Source organism: Cherax quadricarinatus, chromosome 56 (assembly GCF_038502225.1).
Source record: "Cherax quadricarinatus isolate ZL_2023a chromosome 56, ASM3850222v1, whole genome shotgun sequence".
In the NCBI taxonomy this organism is placed as follows: Eukaryota; Metazoa; Arthropoda; class Malacostraca; order Decapoda; family Parastacidae; genus Cherax; species Cherax quadricarinatus.
The window spans coordinates 11,262,450-11,285,334 of NC_091347.1; the positions used below are offsets into that span (position 1 = coordinate 11,262,450).

At 41.3% G+C, this 22,885-nt stretch overlaps 1 long non-coding RNA gene across 1 annotated transcript in view; it reads right to left on the minus strand.

The window, feature by feature from the left end:
• Positions 1-22,885, minus strand: part of LOC138854360 (uncharacterized) — a 74,603-nt gene that overhangs the window by 46,457 nt on the left and 5,261 nt on the right. The window contains exons 2-3 of the long non-coding RNA XR_011393553.1: positions 19,113-19,226; positions 13,175-13,223 (exon numbers count right to left, since the gene is read on the minus strand). This is a non-coding gene — a long non-coding RNA (uncharacterized lncRNA). The remainder of the gene's footprint in view (positions 1-13,174; positions 13,224-19,112; positions 19,227-22,885) is intronic.

Sequence of the window (22,885 nt, forward strand, 5' to 3'; positions counted from 1 at the left end):
GTGATGGTGGAGACATAATCTCGCCAGCAAGTGCGTTTAGCGTCACGGATGACACGGCGAGCGATCGCACGCTTCTGTTTAAAATCAAGGAGTCGCTCTGTGGTTCTATTGTACCGGTACCTGCCCCATGCAGCGCGTTTCAAACGTACTGCACGAGCACAAGCAGGAGACCACCAAGGCACGCATTTCTGAGAATGCCTGCCCGAAGTTTGGGGTATAGAATGAGAAGCTGCGGTGAAAACGGAGGACGAGAAGAGGTGTAAAAGCTCATCGATGGAGGACGAAGAAGGAACCTCTTTAAAAACAGTCAGGTGTGAGTAAAGGTTCCAATTTGCCCGATTAAATTGCCAGCGTGGGGTGCGAAGAGGTGGCGAATATGAAGGGGAAGTAAGAATGATTGGGAAATGATCACTGTCATGTAAGTCCGGGAGAACAGACCAAGTAAAGTCTAATGCGGCGGAGGAAGAGCAAACTGAGAGATCTATGCAAGAGAGAGTATGAGTCCGAGGATCAAAATGGGTGTGAGTACCTGTATTTAAAACATGGAGGGGGTGGGTGGCAAGAAAAGCCTCTAACTGAATTCCACGGGAATCACAGTGAGACCCTCCCCAGAGGAAATGGTGGGCATTAAAATCACCAAGTAACAGAATCGGTGGCGGTAATGACGAAACAAGGAAGGCAAAATCCGGAATAGATAATGCCCGAGAAGGAGAGAGATATAAAGAACAGAGCGTATACCACCTATGTAAGTGGATACGGGCTGCTGTGTAATGCAGCGAAGTATGAATAAATAGCTGATGGTACGGAATATCAGTGCGGAGAAGAAGGGCACTTTCATTAAAGGTCCCATCAGGAAAAGGATCTGAAGAATACAATAAATTATAGCCTGAGATGTGAGAAATAACAGCAGAGTGTAATTTTGGTTCCTGTAAGCAAACACCAACAGGGGCAAACTGGGAGAGTAACATCTGAAGCTCACCCCGATTACCCCTGAGGCCGCGTATATTCCACTGTAAAAAGGCCATGATTGGCAATGATAAAGATACTTGAAATCCGCAGGTAAGGGTTCCTACGGACTAGAAGGGTTAGAAAAGTCCACATGCGGAGGCAGTGGAAAATGTTCAAGCAGCGAAGGAACGGTGCGCTGTGAAGAAAGGAGTTGCGCAGATGGAGCAGAGGAGAGAGAAAGAGCGGAAGGTGGATCAGTGTCCATTGATGGTTTGGTCTCTGCAATATATTCAGAGATTGCTTCAAGTGTTTCGGAATTCAGAGATGTCGTATGGGAGACAATATTGGGAATGGTAGGGGGAGGATGAGTAAAGATTGGAACTGTATTGGACTGTACCAAGGTAGGGGGGGGCGAAAGGGTGGAGGGAACTGGAGAAGCGTGGCAGGGGACAGAAGAGACAGGAACCTGGGAGGTGGCAGAAGAGGAAGAAACTTGGGAGGGAACAGGGGAGGAAGGTACATTACGAGGAGGAGGGTGAACCTCTGCACTTGTAACTGAGCCAGTGAGAGGGGAAGAACTAGGGACAGAGACAGGGAGGGTAAAATGAGGAGGTGGAAGATGGGTAGGAGGTGTTACCGGACCTTTTTTTGACTTTTGAGAAGTAGAGGGACGATTGGGAAGAGGTGTCGTACGAGGTCTCGTCGATACTGAGGCTTGTAAGAGAGAACTCGAAGAAGCGAGATTAGACTGAGGCGTTGAAGTAGGGACGTCTGAGCCGAGGACAGCAAAAGGATTAGATACAGGAGTGATTATGGGAGAGGTAACCACAGAGGTGGGTGTAGAAGATGGGATACCAGAAGTGGGGGGACGTTTTGAAACACGGGAATAAGAAACACGTGGGAGTCTCCCTTGGAGGCGGAGATGAGAAACTGCCATGGCATAAGGGAGACCTTCTGTCTCTTTGAGGTAACGGATTTCCCGCTCGTTTAAATAGACCTGACAACGGCGAGAGTACGAAGGGTGAGCCTCATGACAGTTAAGGCAAGAGGGAGATCGATTGCAAGACGTATTAGAATGGTCATCGGCACCACAGACTGGGCATTCGGCGATAGATCTGCAATATTTCGCTGGATGGCCAAATCGCCAGCAATTTCTACACTGTTGTGGTGTAGGGATCACCTTTCGAACTTGTAACCGATGTCCTGCTATATAAACGGAGGATGGGAGTTCTCGGCTGTCAAAAGTTAAACGAGCCACATTGCTAGGGTATCGTCTCCGCCCACGGGCAGGAAGAACGTAAGTGTCTACCTTGAGGATTGGGAGATCTTGGAGTTCCAGCTGTTCTAGAATGTCGGTGCCACATGTCTGGAAATTTTGTTGAACTATGGTATGGGGCAGAATAACGGTACCACTACAAGAATTGAGGGAATGATGTTTTTCAAGGGTGACAGGAACAGTATCTATATGGGAAAGACGAGAGAGCTCACGAGCCTGGGTAGCATTCTGTACGGTAATGATGCGCGTACCGCTCTTAAGAGCATGAAAAGAAATATCTTTACCAACATGGCGTAGGAGTGCCTTGCCAATACTATGGTCAGAAAGATAGGCAGTAGAGGAAGTTGGTCGTAAAGTGAAGAATTTAGTCCACTGTTCAGTCTGAAACTGAGCGTGGAAAGGTAGTGAAGGACGTGTCGATCGTTTCTGAGAAGAACGAGAAGGTGAAGGTGGAGAAGTATCATCAGCAGGTAATTGTCGTTGACGTTTAGGCGTGGGACCAGAGTTGGTCCGACGTGGAACGGGTCGGCGATTTGAAAATTGCCGCACCGTAGAGGAAGAGGCCGGAAGCATAGTCAGAGGAGAGCGAAGGTCTGATAAATCGAAGGAGTCAGTCGAGGCCTCAGTACCTGAAGCGGGTGAGGAAACAGCACCGGCAATAGGTACAGAGGCATGAGGAATGTCTGAAGAGTGGTCCAAAGACGAGGCGGGGTCTGAACGGGGTGCGGTATCAAGAAGGGGCCCGGGGGTACCAGGTTCATGGACTAGGGCTGCCATGGTTAGGTTACTTCTTTCTTTTTGTTTTTAAGAAAAAAAAAGAAAGAAGAAAAGAAAATAAAAATAAAAAAAAGAAAAAAAAAGGGGGGACCGGGGAGGGATAGTTCCTAGGAGGAATGAAAGGGCCAGAAATCTCCCTCCGCGCCCAAGAGGACTCGACACCGCTAGTAGCGCAGATGCAGCATGGAACCCGTGCCATACCCTACCCTTCATGCCAGTAAACCAGCAATCTGGGATAGCAACCTCACATCTGCCGAGCTACCTCGGTGGACAAAAGAGAGGGCGGCCGGATATCCGCCACAAAGCATACCTCCTTCAGCCACCACCCCCGGAATCCGAAAGGTGGCTTCCAGAGATACACCCGTCGCCCAAAAGACACCCAAAGCTACTCCGGGATACCGGAGAGGGATCGGGACATCCCTAGGCAATCCAGATTCCACGGCAAACTACGCCACCGCCAAGAAACCTCAACGGAATGGGATGGACCCCGGTGTCCTTTCCCCTACCTAGGAACTAGCGCGCCTGTGGGAGAAATCACGAAGGCTAAAAAGAGGAAGGGCAAAAGGGAGGGGTGAGGAGGAGGAGGAGGAATGGAAAAAGGGGAGGATGGGGAGGATGGGATAGGGGAGGGGAGAATGGGGGGTAATTAGGTTCGGTCTGAGGAAGAAGACCGACAGGGCTAATTCCTCAGACCAAGAGCCTCTTCACCACGCCAAGGAGCCCCCCTTGAAGAGGTTGATGGCTGTAAATTCCCAAGTAAACCTTGATGTATATCAATCATCATGTCTATATCCAATGTTTTTTTTAATGCCATGATATACCAATGAAGAATCAAGAAATGAATCACATATCACAGTAACTCTCTTCCCTAAAAGATCTCAACTTACTGCAAATTCTGTTACTGAATCCTTTCTCTGATCATAATAATGGAGATCATATGTTTCCAGCAAGCAGTGTTCCACCTGGCGTCTTGCTTCTTATACAATTCATTCCTATATTATTCAGATAATTAGTCATCGACGCAGCTTAAAATAAAATTATACTTAAAAAAATTTGAGTAGACACAACTACATGTGTTTACCGGTCGCATAAACCATAGAAAAAAAACATTTGTGTGCAAAAACCTACAATCGTCCGGCTGATCTCAGGCATAGACACCAACTTGCTGCTGTTTACATTATTCACAACCTTCATGAATTCTTTCAAAACTTTAATATCGTCATGTCTACATCTTTTTTACACGTAATTGTATTTCCTAAATCTAATCCAAGACTTTTTCTAATATAAATACAAACCTAGGCTTGTGATTATAATGCCAAGCGGGTCAAACTAATGCAAACCCTTTACAAATTGATGTTTCAGAACAAATTAAATAGTGGAAATATACTGGGAACTGAAGTTAGCTCAATACTGCCTAGATCCATAAAGTTCATATAGGAGATTAGTTGCTAATGGTTTAAAAGAACATTCTGCTTCTTGAGATTCAGTCCAAGCAACATAATATTCAACCCTCCCCCCCCCCCGAACCCCCCCCCGGATTTAGGTAGGGTGGCAAAAGGGCTGTGACATGCCAAGAGTACTTTACATTTCACATTTAATTCGGCTTATGTCTCACACACCCACATAGGCATGTCCTCCCGACCAGTGAACCAGGTGCCTCATTATGCTAGCACCTTGGTTCAACCAGCCAATGACGAAGTCCGCCAAAGTTGAGAAGCGTTGTGGCACACTTGTAACTCAACATTGGCAGACTTACCTCCATGTCTTGTCTCAACGATTCTTACCGTCTCTCTCTTGCTTATATTTGCCTTATTTTAAATATTCTCTGTTTATATTGTACATATCTGCTTGCTGGTTGGTGAAGGAAATATAAGTATTTATTCTGCTGCCTTTTTTCTCGTTCCTACCTTGGTTATCGTGCTACAACCAGGTGTCCGGGTCACTAACTACACCTGTGTTCGTAATAAGGGCCATTTATAAAAAAAAACATCTCTCCCGCAGCCATTTATTTCCCTTGTATGGAATCTTCTCAACAAAACTATCCATTGTATCACTGGAAGCAATATTTTTTTTTATCAGAGTAAAAATGTTTTCATAAATCCTGCTCATTAAATATATATCCGAAATTACCTCTGCCAGTCAAGTTGGGATCAAATTCAAGTAACCCGCTTCTTTTATGCTGCCAAACATGAACTCTTTAATATAGTGACCAGAGTTTACATGAACAGCTATCTCGTGCTCTACATGCACAGCTATCTCGTGATCTACATGCACAGCTATCTCGTGCTCTACGGATGTTACATTATAAAAGTCGACGACATGATAATTATAATCAGAGGAAAAAAAATTAAAGCATTCCACAATAGGAGAAGGTACTGGGAAAATTATCTGGGATAGTCGCTTCTTAAACGACCTATCCGAACCATTTAAAAAAGTAATAGTAACAACTCCGAATAAAAGCACTGGACAATACTGACTTTTTTGGGTTATCCTAGGTTCTCTACACATATGCTGCTATGTATGATAATTCTATGTAACTGTATTGTGTATACCTGAATAAATTTACTTACTTACTACTTACTTACTTACTTACTGAGGGTCAAGGTAAGTGTTGCTGTAGTGCTCAATAAACTAAATTGGATTATATCAGTTATGGTGAATCATCAGTGGGCTGATTGGCAGATAACATTGAATTTAAAGTTAGTTCACTAAGTAATGAAGGATTTGCCGTAGTTATCGATTACAATCATTGAACAGAATACAGATTTACCCAAATATCAATGGTTTACTAGAATTCTTGTAGTTTAATTTGTTTTTCCATAAGCTGTATGAGTAATACTTTCAGCAAAGTAGTTTATTATTTTGGGTTACTGGAGCTGCTTCCTTAGTTGTAGTTTTGATAGCAACGAACACCACAAAAAAATGAAGATTTATTTACAAAATTTCAATGAAAGTGCTGAAAATATAAGGATTCTAGAGGAAAGGCTGTACTTAGACTATACAGATCTTAATACAAACATAAGTACACTGAATTCTTCTAATAATATCGAGGATGACTTTAAGAAGGCATATAAGTTTTCAGTGTTGCAAGCACTGCACACAGCAATAACAATACTAAAAACTTGCAATGATATCACTGGGGTGAAAGATCTGTATGCTGTTGACAGTTCAGCAATACTTGTTGCACAGCTAAACAATATATATTCTCCAACTGTGCCTCCTAATTCGTTTTTTACACATCGGTAATAACATATTCGTTATATAAGAAAAACGGCTCAGTACCAAACAGCATCGAGGTACCAATTATAGAGCAGATATTACATAAGTTTATAGAAGTAAAAAATGTACATCAGAGTGAAGACAGTGATGCTCTGTTGTTCTTGTTACATTTAGTGAAAAATCGTGATACTGAGAATACATTGGAAATAGTGAGAAAACTGTCTGGTAGTTGTGTTGACCTGAGGGAAATACACCAGATATTACACCTCAAGACAATAATTGTTTTATTACATCATTTAATGGTACGTGAACTAGGAAATGCTCAGGTTGATAAAAATTATTACTATTTCAATTACCGTTCCTTTATTTTTTAAATGATAGTAGCCAGTTTGTATGGATAGAAGTGGGTAAAAAAAGTAGCCAGTTTATATAGATAGAAGTGGGTAATAAAAGTAGCCAGTTTATATAGAAGTGGGCAATAAAAGTAGCCAGTTTATATAGATAGAAGTGGGTAATAAAAGTAGCCAGTTTATATAGATAGAAGTGGGTAATAAAAGTAGCCAGTTTATATAGATAGAAGTGGGTAATAAAAGTAGCCAGTTTATATAGAAGTGGGCAATAAAAGTAGCCAGTTTATATAGATAGAAGTGGGCAATAAAAGTAGCCAGTTTATATAGATAGAAGTGGGCAATAAAAGTAGCCAGTTTATATAGATAGAAGTGGGCAATAAAAGTAGCCAGTTTATATAGATAGAAGTGGGCAATAAAAGTAGCCAGTTTATATAGAAGTGGGCAATAAAAGTAGCCAGTTTATATAGATAGAAGTGGGTAATAAAAGTAGCCAGTTTATATAGATAGAAGTGGGTAATAAAAGTAGCCAGTTTATATAGATAGAAGTGGGTAATAAAAGTAGCCAGTTTATATAGAAGTGGGCAATAAAAGTAGCCAGTTTATATAGATAGAAGTGGGCAATAAAAGTAGCCAGTTTATATAGATAGAAGTGGGCAATAAAAGTAGCCAGTTTATATAGATAGAAGTGGGCAATAAAAGTAGCCAGTTTATATAGATAGAAGTGGGCAATAAAAGTAGCCAGTTTATATAGAAGTGGGCAATAAAAGTAGCCAGTTTATATAGATAGAAGTGGGCAATAAAAGTAGCCAGTTTGTATGGATAGAAGTGGGCAATAAAAGTAGCCAGTTTATATAGATAGAAGTGGGCAATAAAAGTAGCCAGTTTATATAGATAGAAGTGGGCAATAAAAGTAGCCAGTTTATATAGATAGAAGTGGGCAATAAAAGGGTAAAAACTAGTGTGTTTTTATTTGCGCTCACTGTAATAATAATTATGCTATGGTACACTGAGGTCTTTAAATGAAATCATTATCTTACCGTTTTTTTTAAAAATTATCAAAACAAAATTAATGAACCATACCACGGGCGGGGATAGAACCCGCGGTTCTATCCCCGCCCGTGGTATGGTTTGTTTGCAATCGTGTCATTACGATTTCGTGAGTCATGTTAAAATTAATGAAAGCAAGTTTACAGATACATGGCAAGTGATAAAAGATTGTACACAACCTACAAAAACATTATCTTAAAATAGATCAGAAATACAGCCCCATATAAGGTCTTGTCTGTATTTTAAATCACAGTGGTATAAATGAATCTATAAAAAATATGTCTCAGTATTATAGGATAATAGATCTTGTAATGATGAAATTAATAGGAGAGAGAGAGGAAAATCGATGCCAAGATACCATCACAAACTTAATTAAGTGAAGTGTTATCTTCTATATCTATGAAAAAAAGCTTGTTATAACTATTAATGGGTTTAGTGCTCCCCATGATAATAATAATAATAATTAACTACTATTAAAGCAAACTTAACATAATATTACTACATTGCGACGTCACTGTTTACCCGCCAAATCCCATACCACTAACTATTCCTAGTTTAAAGCCCTAACAGCTGCCTCCACTGCAGGTGCCAGTGCCTCCACTGCAGGTGCCAGTGCCCTCACTGCAGGTGTCAGTGCCACCACCCCAGACCTAGAATGGTATTTGCTTTAGATCTTTAGAGCAAATTTGGGCTCCTAGTGAAGGTGTCCATCAGGACACTCAAACACTGGTGTAGACACATCACCTTGTGTTATTAGTTTATCTGGGGTTTAATTCTGTAGCATCCAAAGAACTTAAGATAAAATGTCTATAAAATATATTCTCCTTTGAAACACATACAGTGCGAATGTTCTTTTGTAGCACATACAGTGTGAATGTTACTTTGTAGCACATACAGTGTGAATGTTACTTTGTAGCACATACAGTGTGAATGTTACTTTGTAGCACATACAGTGTGAATGTTACTTTGTAGCACATACAGTGTGAATATTACTTTGTAGCACATACAGTGCGAATGTTACTTTGTAGCACATACAGTGCGAATGTTACTTTGTAGCACATACAGTGTGAATGTTACTTTGTAGCACATACAGTGTGAATGTTACTTTGTAGCACATACAGTGTGAATGTTACTTTGTAGCACATACAGAGTGAATGTTACTTTGTAGCACATACAGAGTGAATGTTACTTTGTAACACATACAGTGTGAATGTTACTTTGCAGCACATACAGTGCGAATGCTCTTTTGTAGCACATACAGTGTGAATGTTCTTTTGTAGCACATACAGTGTGAATGTTCCTTTGTAGCACATACAGTGTGAATGTTTTGTAGCACATACAGTGTGAATGTTCTTTTGTAGCACATACAGTGTGAATGTTCCTTTGTAGCACATACAGTGCGAATGTTCTTTTGTAGCACATACAGTGTGAATGTTCCTTTGTAGCACATACAGTGTGAATGTTTTGTAGCACATACAGTGTGAATGTTCTTTTGTAGCACATACAGTGTGAATGTTCCTTTGTAGCACATACAGAGCGAATGTTCTTTTGTAGCACATACAGTATGAATGTTCTTTTGTAGCACATACAGTGTGAATGTTCTTTTGCAGCACATACAGTGTGAATGTTCTTTTGTAGCACAGTGTGAATGTTTCTTTGTAGCACATACAGTGTGAATGTTACTTTGCAGCACATACAGTGCGAATGTTCTTTTGTAGCACATACAGTGTGAATGTTCTTTTGCAGCACATACAGTGTGAATGTTCTTTTGTAGCACAAACAGTGTGAATGTTCCTTTGTAGCACATACAGTGTGAATGTTACTTTGCAGCACATACAGTGCGAATGTTACTTTGCAGCACATACAGTGTGAATGTTCTTTTGTAGCACATACAGTGCGAATGTTCTTTTGTAGCACATACAGTGTGAATGTTACTTTGCAGCACATACAGTGCGAATGTTACTTTGCAGCACATACAGTGCGAATGTTCTTTTGTAGCACATACAGTGTGAATGTTCTTTTGCAGCACATACAGTGTGAATGTTCTTTTGTAGCACATACAGTGTGAATGTTCCTTTGTAGCACAGTGTGAATGTTACTTTGCAGCACATACAGTGCGAATGTTACTTTGCAGCACATACAGTGTGAATGTTCTTTTGTAGCACATACAGTGCGAATGTTCTTTTGTAGCACATACAGTGCGAATGTTCTTTTGTAGCACATACAGTGTGAATGTTCTTTTGCAGCACATACAGTGTGAATGTTCTTTTGTAGCACATACAGTGTGAATGTTCTTTTGTAGCACATACAGTGTGAATGTTATTTTGTAGCACATACAGGGTGAATGTTACTTTGTAGCACATACAGTGCGAATGTTCTTTTGTAGCACATACAGTGCGAATGTTCTTTTGTAGCACATACAGTGTGAATGTTACTTTGTAGCACATACAGTGTGAATGTTCTTTTGTAGCACATACAGTGTGAATGTTACTTTGCAGCACATACAGTGTGAATGTTACTTTGTAGCACATACAGTGTGAAAGTTCCTTTGCAGCACATACAGTGTGAATGTTCCTTTGTAGCACATACAGTGTGAATGTTACTTTGCAGCACATACAGTGTGAATGTTACTTTGTAGCACATACAGTGTGAAAGTTCCTTTGCAGCACATACAGTGTGAATGTTACTTTGTAGCACATACAGTGTGAATGTTACTTTGTAGCACATACAGTGTGAATGTTACTTTGCAGCACATACAGTGTGAGTGTTACTTTGCAGCACATACAGTGCGAATGTTCCTTTGTAGCACATACAGTGCGAATGTTACTTTGCAGCACATACAGTGTGAATGTTCTCAGGGCTTATATTTTCATTTTTGCATTTAAAATTTTTTTATTCTAATATAATTACATCACTTTTAGTGCAGATGAAATGTGGCTGAATTTTCATTACAAAATATTCGTAAAAATGCTTTTATTTGTGCATAAAAAATTCCAAATGACTATTCAATTTATATTTTAGGTTATAAAAAGCTGCGGTCAAGACCCGTCAAGCAAAAATCATTTACGAATAAAATAATTAGAGAATATTTTCCCACGAATATTTCTGCTGAGGTTTGATTAACATTTCCACTTAACATATCAACTAGGTCGCTAATACAGAAATTCACTGCTTATTGCTACATTGTTCTCAGTGATCATTTGAATTAACATTAAATTTAAACAAGTCATAGTCATAAGAAACAATGATATTTTCATCTTAGGTCAACAATGTCATAATTATCTTCCCGCTCACAACAGTGCCAGGTTCCCGCTCACAACAGTGCCAGGTTCCCGCTCACAACAGTTCCCGCTCACAACAGTGCCAGGTTCCCGCTCACAACAGTGCCAGGTTCCCGCTCACAACAGTGCCAGGTTCCCGCTCACAACAGTGCCAGGTTCCCGCTCACAACAGTTCCCGCTCACAACAGTGCCAGGTTCCCGCTCACAACAGTGCCAGGTTCCCGCTCACAACAGTGCCAGGTTCCCGCTCACAACAGTGCCAGGTTCCCGCTCACAACAGTGCCAGGTTCCCGCTCACAACAGTGCCAGGTTCCTGCTCACAACAGTGCCAGGTTCCCGCTCACAACAGTGCCAGGTTCCCGCTCACAACAGTTCCCGCTCACAACAGTGCCAGGTTCCCGCTCACAACAGTGCCAGGTTCCCGCTCACAACAGTGCCAGGTTCCCGCTCACAACAGTGCCAGGTTCCTGCTCACAACAGTGCCAGGTTCCCGCTCACAACAGTGTCAGGTTCCCGCTCACAACAGTGCCAGGTTCCCGCTCACAACAGTGCCAGGCTCGTGCCTGACTAAGCCCTATGATAATGACAATCTGAGAATGTTGAAAAAAAAATTCTGCTGGCAATTACATATTACTTTTTTTAGGATAAAACTATAAGGTACAGCAATGAATTAATTATCAACAACTCTGTTTTACAGGTTTGTGTTGTTCTCTGCAACACACGACTGTGAATTTACTGCAGTTACTGAAAATGACAAATGTTGACTTATTGGTGGTCCTAACCCTGCACACCTTAATTACATCCAGGTGACTACCGTCACACCCTAGTAAACTCTGGTGTAGACTCGTGGGAACCAGGTGACTACTGTCACACCCTAGTAAACTCTGGTGTAGACTCGTGGGAACCAGGTGACTACTGTCACACCCTAGTAAACTCTGGTGTAGACTCGTGGGAACCAGGTGACTACTGTCACACCCTAGTAAACTCTGGTGTAGACTCGTGGGAACCAGGTGACTACTGTCACACCCTAGTAAACTCTGGTGTAGACTCGTGGGAACCAGGTGACTACTGTCACACCCTAGTAAACTCTGGTGTAGACTCGTGGGAACCAGGTGACTAATGTCACACCCTAGTAAACTCTGGTGTAGACTCGTGGGAACCAGGTGACTACTGTCACACCCTAGTAAACTCTGGTGTAGACTCGTGGGAACCAGGTGACTACTGTCACACCCTAGTAAACTCTGGTGTAGACTCGTGGGAACCAGGTGACTACTGTCACAACCTAGTAAACTCTGGTGTAGACTCGTGGGAACCAGGTGACTACCGTCACAACCTAGTAAACTCTGATGTAGACTCGTGGGAACCAGGTGACTACTGTCACACCCTAGTAAACTCTGGTGTAGACTCGTGGGAACCAGGTGACTACCGTCACACCTAGTAAACTCTGGTGTAGACTCGTGGGAACCAGGTGACTACTGTCACACCCTAGTAAACTCTGGTGTAGACTCGTGGGAACCAGGTGACTACTGTCACACCCTAGTAAACTCTGGTGTAGACTCGTGGGAACCAGGTGACTACTGTCACACCCTAGTAAACTCTGGTGTAGACTCGTGGGAACCAGGTGACTACTGTCACAACCTAGTAAACTCTGGTGTAGACTCGTGGGAACCAGGTGACTGTCACACCCTAGTAAACTCTGGTGTAGACTCGTGGGAACCAGGTGACTACTGTCACAACCTAGTAAACTCTGGTGTAGACTCGTGGGAACCAGGTGACTACTGTCACAACCTAGTAAACTCTGGTGTAGACTCGTGGGAACCAGGTGACTGTCACACCCTAGTAAACTCTGGTGTAGACTCGTGGGAACCAGGTGACTACTGTCACAACCTAGTAAACTCTGGTGTAGACTCGTGGGAACCAGGTGACTACTGTCACAACCTAGTAAACTCTGGTGTAGACTCGTGGGAACCAGGCGACTACTGTCACACCCTAGTAAACTCTGGTGTAGACTCGTGGGAACCAGGTGACTACTGTCACACCCTAGTAAACTCTGGTGTAGACTCGTCGGAACCAGACAACCACGATCACCTGAGCTAGTTTGGAACATACTGTATTTCCCACAAGTTTCACATTACAAGCTATCAGAAGCAACACCAACAATAATTCCCAAGTGTTGATACAACTGACACCAATTTAGTTAGGTGTATTTAAAGTAGGAATATAGACCTACCTGTCATGCGGTGCGATGACCACGATGACCAGTAATCCACACTTACCTGTCATGCGGTGCGAGTTGTCCCACGATGACCAGTAATCCACACTTACCTGTAAAGGAAAACAAAGAAATTTATATTAATCTTGATCTACCATCAAGACCTAACTATTATAATCAGTTTACATTAAGTACTGCATATTAATTATTTTATTCGACACAGCTGCCTGAGCAGGAGCCACCTTATCATGCTGGAGCAACCAGAGCTTAGTAATCAAGTTTTGCTGGAGACTCATTATTATAATCAAAACTAAGCGCTAAAGGACCAGGGTCATACAGCGCTGAAGGATAGAGGTTGAAAGGTCAGTGAAGAGTGCTAAAGGAAGCATAATCAAAGGTTGTGTGATAAATCTGTTGCTGTAAGAAAGTTAAAGAGGGAGTCTGTGTCAAAAGTGAGGCCGTCAGTGAGGAGGGAGGATAAAGTAAGGGTGTTAGAGCGGTGATGACGTCGAAGGTTTTAATTCTGCCTGCTTGCTGATACACTGGACAGTCCAACAGAATTTGTCAAACTGAAATTGTAACCTGACAATATACATAGAGTGGAACTGGGCGCCTCACCATGAGTGAGACGTGTGTGCCCGATGCGAAGACGAGAAAGCGTAGTCTCACAACAGGATATGCCAACGTATAGCAAAATACATATATTTTGGTGTGCAGCACATCAGTTTATGATAGTAGAAGATTGGTGAAATAGCACTGGACCTATACATTCAATTCGTGAAGTCATGCAAGTCTCATGTGTTTGTAATAAACTGTAATGAAACCACAAACATTGTTCAGTGCTCCAACCAACTAATTGAATCACCATCCGTAGGGAAGGAAACTATGGGAGAACAGACTTTTGCAACCGATGACTAATTACACTGCTATGTCAACCTTATTCAATGAATAAGAAATACAGGAGTTGAAACACATTCATAGGAACACCTTGTTTTTTAGCATTTTTCAGTTTCAATATGGAGTTGGTCCTCCATTTGTAGCTAAAACACCACCAGTTCGCCGAAAAATTGGTTCATATAGCATCTGAACAGTATCCAGGGAAATTTTAAGCCATTACTCAAACAAAACCTTCTGAAACTCTTCCAAAGACGACGGTGGAGGAAATCAGCTCCTGACTCGCAGCTCCAACTGACCCTCACAGATGATCGATAATATTTAGATCTGGCGATTGTGGAGGCCAATCCTAGTGTTCACCTTCACTTTCATGTTATTCATACCAGTTTTGAACATCACTAGCAGTGTGAATTGGTACATTATCGTCTTGGATGATGGCGCAAAAGGGGACCTGTAACACATTAAAATTGATTATTCAGTTACTTGACAGTTTAATCAGCAGGTGCTAATGTTATTTTGCCCAACCCCCGGGATGCTGTATCACACCAACTAGCTTAAGAGAAGGAGTCCCTCAATTATTTTAATGCCCAGCATCACGTACTTCAGTTGGCTTCATCAGCAAAGACTTTACAACTTAAGGAATATCTGGTCATCAAAATTATATACCACAAAATATGACGTCGGAACTGAGCACGAAGAGAAAACGATACAATCACGTTCAAGGTCAAAATGCAGGGTCGCTTAATGAGCTGAGAATATTTCGTAAATTTGGTGGAAATTCTCTACCGTGCTATCTTAAATTTGGAGACGTTAAATTTGTCACTGGCTAACCTTGATATTTTAGACATCTCAAATAAAATACAAGACGTCCACACTAATACCACTGTTGACTATGATAAAATTTGCACAGTCATTGCCAAGCTACAGTTGTTGAAGAGCTGCATCGAAGGTATACAGCGTTTTTTTAAACTGATGTTATCTTACCTAATTTCGTTTAGAATTCCAGCCGTGTCTAAGGTATACTACCTCCCCCGGGATGCCACGATCAATGACACCCAGGTACCTACTGACTCCTAGATGAACAAGGACACCCAGGTACCTACTGACTCCTAGATGAACAAGGACACCCAGGTACCTACTGACTCCTAGATGAACAAGGACACCCAGGTACCTACTGACTCCTAGATGAACAAGGACACCCAGGTACTTACTGACTCCTAGATGAACAAGGACACCCAGGTACCTACTGACTCCTAGATGAACAAGGACAGCAGTTGCAAGGAAACATATCAAAAGTTTTCAACCGTGCCGGGGATCGAGCCACAGACCCCTCAGTCAGCTGAGGCTGCTATCAGACGACCAACCGTGCCGGGGATCGAGCCACGGACCCCTCAGTCAGCTGAGGCTGCTATCAGACGACCAACCGTGCCGGGGATCGAGCCACGGTCCCCTCAGTCAGCTGAGGCTGCTGTCAGACGACCCATGGGTGTCTAAGATCTAAAAATTGAAAAAAATATTATTGTACTTTACAATGGAGACGTATCATGTTAAAGAGTGGTGGTAATTGTAGTGGTAATGGTTGTAGCAATAGTTAGTAGTTCTCTATAGCATACTGGTTCAGAATCTGTATTAAGATGGGGTTTGTCAACTGGAATCTGTCTTAGTTGTGTATATATGTATAATGATACAATGATGACAGCAGCTACATACCATTAACCTTTAATTTTTCCTCCTTTTATTTAGAGTTTTGAACCACTAAGTTCACCAGATGATTCAACAATTTCCTATAATGGACACACATTGTTCCTATTATCAATTTGAGCTTCGTATTTATGCTGGTCGACCTTTACTTAAGCTTCTTGCGGTTTATAATATGTAAATCTCTTCCCAACCTCTGCACGCGCTTCTTCTGAATTTTTTTTTTTTTTTTTTTTTTGGGCCAGCAAGGTCATGGATTGGAAAAGAGGCTCTGATTTTTTTTTAAACTGACTCTTTTTTTTACAAATAAGGATGAAGACTGATGTGTATTTCATTTATCAATTTTTTTTAATTTTCTCAAATATTTGCTTTTCTCGGGGTAACTATGTTGTCCTGCAGCCTGTAAATTGTGCTACTACCTTATTCTAGCAAACAGGTTAAAGCATACTGAGCAAGCGAACCTCATTTGAATAATAAAAAACCCAACTTATCCTACAATAGTGTAATAGATGATGGTATTCCAATACAATCCACTATTACAGCTAACTATTGGCTGTCCATAATTCCTCCCTGGGTACTGCCGCCTCAAATATTAACTCATTCACTTTTGATTTTTATTTTTTTTCCCCGCCTTTACTGTCATTACCTGGTACTCTGTCTTCACTGGTATTACCTGGTACTCTGCCTTCACTGTCATTACCTGGTACTCTGCCTTCACTGTCATTACCTGGTACTCTGCCTTCACTGTCATTACCTGGTACTCTGCCTTCACTGTCATTACCTGGTACTCTGCCTTCACTGTCATTACCTGGTACTCTGCCTTCACTGTCATTACCTGGTACTCTGCCTTCACTGTCATTACCTGGTACTCTGCCTTCACTGTCATTACCTGGTACTCTGCCTTCACTGTCATTACCTGGTACTCTGCCTTCACTGTCATTACCTGGTACTCTGCCTTCACTGGTATTACCTGGTACTCTGCCTTCACTGGTATTACCTGGTACTCTGCCTTCACTGGTATTACCTGGTACTCTGCCTTCACTGGTATTACCTGGTACTCTGCCTTCACTGGTATTACCTGGTACTCTGCCTTCACTGGTATTACCTGGTACTCTGCCTTCACTGGTATTACCTGGTACTCCAGCGAAGTCGGAAACACATCATCAAACCATTTTGGCCAAACATTAAAATTTAAGGCGGTATTACCACCACGGATAAATTTAGCTATTTATATACACAATAATCAAGATTATCTCAATAACAAAACTTGTATCCGTCCTAGCAATTTATTTGTTAGTCACTAGAATGAAGAATACCTTATTCTGTAAAACCCAACCAAACCTATGATAACCTAGACCAGTCGTAAAACTCTGTATAGTTAGGCTGTGTAATATTAGGTAAGATTATTGACAAATAATCCGCACTGCGATACAAATTTCCGATTATGACAACATTTGACGGAAGCTACCCAAGCAGAAGACAAGAAAAGGGTTAACAGAGACAAAGGTCAGGTTAAGTAACGAGTTTTCTGAAGTCAGAGCATTTGACAATGTAATGAGAAAGGAGAGAAGTTACAAAGAACCAGCGCTAAGATTCATGTATGGAATGTGATGCTTCAACAAGATGGCCTCTGTGAAGGCTAGAGAGGTAGACAGCTTTGGCAGAGGAAGAGTTACTAGAACGACAAAAATGTGCAACATGAGAGAAAAGGGTATAGTTAGTGAAGGCAAGGCACTAGCAATGCTGATACAACAGATGTGGAAAGTAACACTTACGAAGAGTCCATAACATTTATTAAAGGAAGCGTTTCGTCACTCATGGTTAAACGTTTCATGTTTAACCATGAGTGACTTTCTAATACTTCTTACTGAAGCATCCTTTATACACTGTCCAGGCTTTCACTCGACAGATGCCTTCCTTTATCATTACATTGTCAAGTGTTCTGAACTTCAAAACACTTGTGACTTGACCTGACCTTCGTCTCCTTTCCTTACTTCTTCCCCATTCCTATCTTCTGCTTAGATGGGTTCCAGCCTATGTTTTTTGTTTGTCCCGCAGGGGATTTTGTCCTACCTTGTGGGCCAGCAGCTCTCCTGCAGTACTCCTTTGTTTTTATTTACATAGACTACCTCCATTTTTACTGCTATTTCTTCGCTGCTCACTACCAACACAATTTCCTCCTTTTCTGTCGCTCAATTCCCCCGCCCCCTCTTGCATTTATTTCCCCCCCCCCCCCATTAACTTTTCGCCACAGGCATCAGACATCCTATGAGCCTTCTTTGTCACTCGGGCTGCGGCCCCTTGTGCCAGGAATCTTTCAAATGAATCAGAGCTCTGGGAGTAGAGAGCCTTATGCCAGAGAGAACACAGGCCCTGATATACCAGAGATTTAACCCTGACTCCTGCTCCATCACCTCTGCTACTCCCTACGAGCTGTGTGAGTGGGGGAGATAGCAGACGAGTCTGTTGAGTTGGAGATGACTCACACCATCGTACACACCGGATCAAAGACACTACTTGAACTAAGACGTTCTGTGCTCCAGCTACAGGGCACCTACGACGATTGTAGTTAACTGCTACACCAAAATAGAGTTGCAAATAAACGTGATAAACTCCGGCACTCCTTCGGGAGCCACTGACAGGTCACCATCTAGCAAAGACCCGAGTCTGGACTTCGTTCCTGGCGAATGTATTATCTGCTCCGGATGTGGCTCGAACGCCGGTGGTGGCTGCAATGGAGTCGACATTTTAAGAGAGTAGAGCCTAATACGAGTCAGAACACCGGACCTTAGATAACAAAGATCTAACCCTGAATCCTACTGCACCAACATCTCAGCTTCTTTCATAGGGTTGTAAGTACACCTGACCCAAACAAGACTCGCTTGAAGATTGAGACACTTATGCAGCATAAGTGAATCTTTAGTGAAGAAACGTTTCACCACACAATGGCTTCATCAGTCTAATACAAAGCAGAAAGGTGTAATGAGAGGAGGAGTTTGAGGTAATCAGTCCCACAGCCTGAAGTCTATGTGTTCTTGTAGAAAGTACAGCATGGGCCGTAGAAGTGGCTTATATACTGTAAGTCTTGTCCAACCTTTGGACGAAGACCTACTTACACAAGTGGATGGTTCCACTATGACCCCGCCTCCTCCTGCTTCGACTCACCTGACTACAGTACACTTCTATGGCCATATGCTGTACTTTCTACAGGACTGATGGACTGAACACATCGACTCCAGGCTGAGGGACTGATTACCACAAACTCCTCCTCTCCTTATACCTTTCTGCTTTGTACTGGACTGATGATGCAACTGTGTGGCGAAACGTTTCTTCAATCAAGATTCCCTTATGTTGCATAAGTGTCTCAATCTTCAACTTGTCGGGTTTAAACCATTTATCACAAGACTCACCTTGCCCTTCTGTTAGTGGGATGGATTTATGTAGGATCTGCCAGTATGGTCCAGTAGGCCTGCTGCAGTGTTCCTATGTTCTTATCTTCTAACAGAACTGCCACTACCATAACGCTGTAAACAGTACATCACTTGATAAATTAGACACATATGCAACACTTGGATATCTTTATTGTCCAAAACAAAGACGAAAGGTCGAGGAACAATAGGAGTTTGAGGTAATCAGTCCCTCCGCCTGAAGTGGGTATAATCAGTCCATTAATTACGAAAAGAATACAGTATATATGCGAAGAAGTGGCTTATATACTGATTACATCGACTCCAGGCTGAGGGACTCATCATCACCATCATCATCATCTTCACCATCGTTGTTAAATTAGACACATGTGCAACTCTTGGGTATCTTTATTGAGGAAACGTTTCGCCACACAGTGGCTTCATCAGTCCATACAAAGGATAAACTTGAAGAACAGGAGGAGAATAAGGTAATCAGTCCCTCAACATTGAGTCGTTGTGGTCAGTCCATCAATCTTGAATAGAATACGGCATATGAGCGGAGAAGCAGCTTATAAACCGTATGGGATCTTAATACTTGGGAATTCTTCGCTTGCCTAACCCTTAGGCACGACCTACTTCCACACTGGACAAATGTGACACCACCTACCACTGCTGCACCTCTCCTGCCATACGGTTTATAAGCTGCTTCTCCGCTCATATGCCGTATTCCATTCAAGATTGATGGACTGACCACATCGACTCAAGGTTGAGGGACTGATTACCTCATTCTCCTCCTGTTTATCCTTTGTATGGACTGATGAAGCCACTGTGTGGCGAAACGTTTCCTCAATAAAGATACCCAAGAGTTGCACATGTGTCTAATTTAACAACGTGTCGGTTCTTTGAACCATTCATTTACAATCTTCACCATCACTATCAACCATTCTCACTTCTCTATGTGACTTATTAAAGGTCCTAAGTGGGACCATAACGTCGTCATAACTTCCAGTCTCCTAAGTACCGGTTATTTATGTATTGCTCCGGTTACGGTATTTTATTTTTTTATTCTTTGGGAAAGGTTATATAAAAGTCTTTTCCCGTAGACACACACGCACATTTTATATATATTATAAACTCCATTACACTTCGCATTTAATGCTGAAAATTTTAAATAATAAAACCCCCAGGTGTAAAGCACATATTGGCCAAGTATTCAAAAATTTAAGGACACCTGTATTGTTCTACTAACGAAATGTATTTTTGTCAAATTCATATATATGTAAGTATACAACATATTAACATGAATACATAATAAACTAGATGAATATCGCTCGTATAGCGATCTGAGAAATTTATCCCCCACTTTCCAAAAGCCCAGTCTGGTGTGCATGATTGCAAACAATTGGAATGTTGCGGAGTGTTGCACAGGTCTGTAATGCAGGTAAATATTAACGATGAAGACTTGAAGTGACTCAGAATTAACATTTTTGGGAATGTCTTCAATAAATTACATAATTTAGGCCACATACAAACTAACTAATTCAAACCTTCAAAGACACCAGTATCTTAAAATAAGTCAACACAAAGCTGAATCACTCTCAAGATGCACTGTCAAGTTATCAGCATAAAAGAGTTGAATCTAATATCATGCCACACTCAAAGGTTATCACAAAAGCAGCGTCGTTTATATTTTCCAAATTCCAACAAAAAAATAGAACTAAGTAATTAAGAAAAATTTTAATTTTATTTAGCCTTAGGAAGCTTAATTTATTTTATCACTTGTGTCTGGGGCGCACGAATCACAGGCAACTTGAAGTACATTACTCATTACTCCTATATAAACTAGCATAATAACAATAAAACCCAACACTAAGTTGTTTATGATCAGAAAAGGATTTCACAGACACCATGTGATGTATTGATGTAATGTTGATGTATTGTATTCTTCGAGGACAATACATCAACTTTTAATTTTTAAGACTGACCTCTAAATGCATTATTCAGTTATTACAAAGAAAACACCACTTGTACCTACACAGCCTGAAGATAATTTGTGTTTCATCTATGAGTCAGACAACAGCGATAAACTAATTGGGATTAGTTGAGTAGATCTGCTTGAGAAGAATTTTTTTTTTTTTTTTTTTTATATTTTATTTCAAACTCAGGTACAAAATATATGGGTACATAATCAATATGTAACAAGATAGAGGCAGTGAACAATAATCAACTGTGACTACACAGTACTGAAGAAGCACATATATAATGACAGAACTGGCTGCTGCACTCAAATCAAACACCGCTTGTACGTACTGTGCTTCACATGAACACCGCTTGTACGTACTGTGCTTCACATGAAAAGGTGGTCATACATACATATACATATATATATATACATATACACACACACACATATATACATATATACATACATATATATATACATATACATACGTATACACATATATACATATACACATATACATACGTATACACATATATACATATACACATATACATACATATACACATACACACACATACATATACAACCCACCCAGTAAAGCTTACACTCCCCCCCCCCCCATGAAAACGTGCCACTTTCACCTTAGATACACAGTGACAAATCTCTTATACATACACATTTGTAAAAGCATTAAAAACTTCAATGACAATATATATATAAACACAAACCAGCCAGCTAAACGGCTGACACTATAATACAAGGAATGTCTGAACCTGATGGCTCACATCCACCATAGAACACAATCCACCCTACCCTCATATACCCTATGGTAATAATTAATATCGTGCACACTTCAACCCCCCCCCCCCCATGCCTAGTAACTGTGTCTGCCATCACCCCTCATAACCACCAACAGTCCTTGATAGTAATTAGCGTCTTATAATATATCACCCTAAAAACACGCTACACACATAAACCTACCACAATAATAAATAAATTTACACATTATTCCCTCCAGCAGACAGATTATTTACACTGTCGGAGATAATCTATACATCACATCCTACAGAGAATGGACAACATTAGACATCTAAAATAATATGACATGTGTATTACATGACCTGCTATTGCAGAGATTACTTACACTCCTACCCCCCCCCCCCAAGTGAAAAACTGACCAGTTTCACCTGGCTATATACAAGATCAAAAACTCATTCACTTGAACATATATAATGAAAATGTGAAAAAACATCTGTAACAATATATAAGCAAAAACACCCCAGGCAAGATCTTACATTATATACAATACCAAAACGTTCCAATAGTTAAAAAACAGGTATGAAAACTCATTATTATGACAAGTTACATTGCTCATATATAGGTAGACATGTATAATTACAGGTTAAAATATGCTTATATACTAACATGCTTTTGTACATCCTTACAAAACATGAAGGAATCCTTAGATAAATTATAATCATCGGTGTTCACAATAACACCAAGACATTACATTGAATACCACATTGAATATCACCTCAACATCCTTCCTCACACAATTCCACACACACTCACACAATTCCACACACACACTCACACCATCGACCTCTGCAACACCCCCCCCCTGGGAAGGCCAGCCCGTTCATTCCCCTGACAGCTTATAAAGACCATAAATCCCTCAAAAGAAAGTCCCTGTAGCCCTCCGAGAAATCCCTCTCCCACCTTCTACCATATATTTCCCTGTTGCGACACTTTGTTCTATAAAAGGATGCTGCTATGGCCATCCTACGTTCCTCCGCCCCTTTGTCTCTCATTG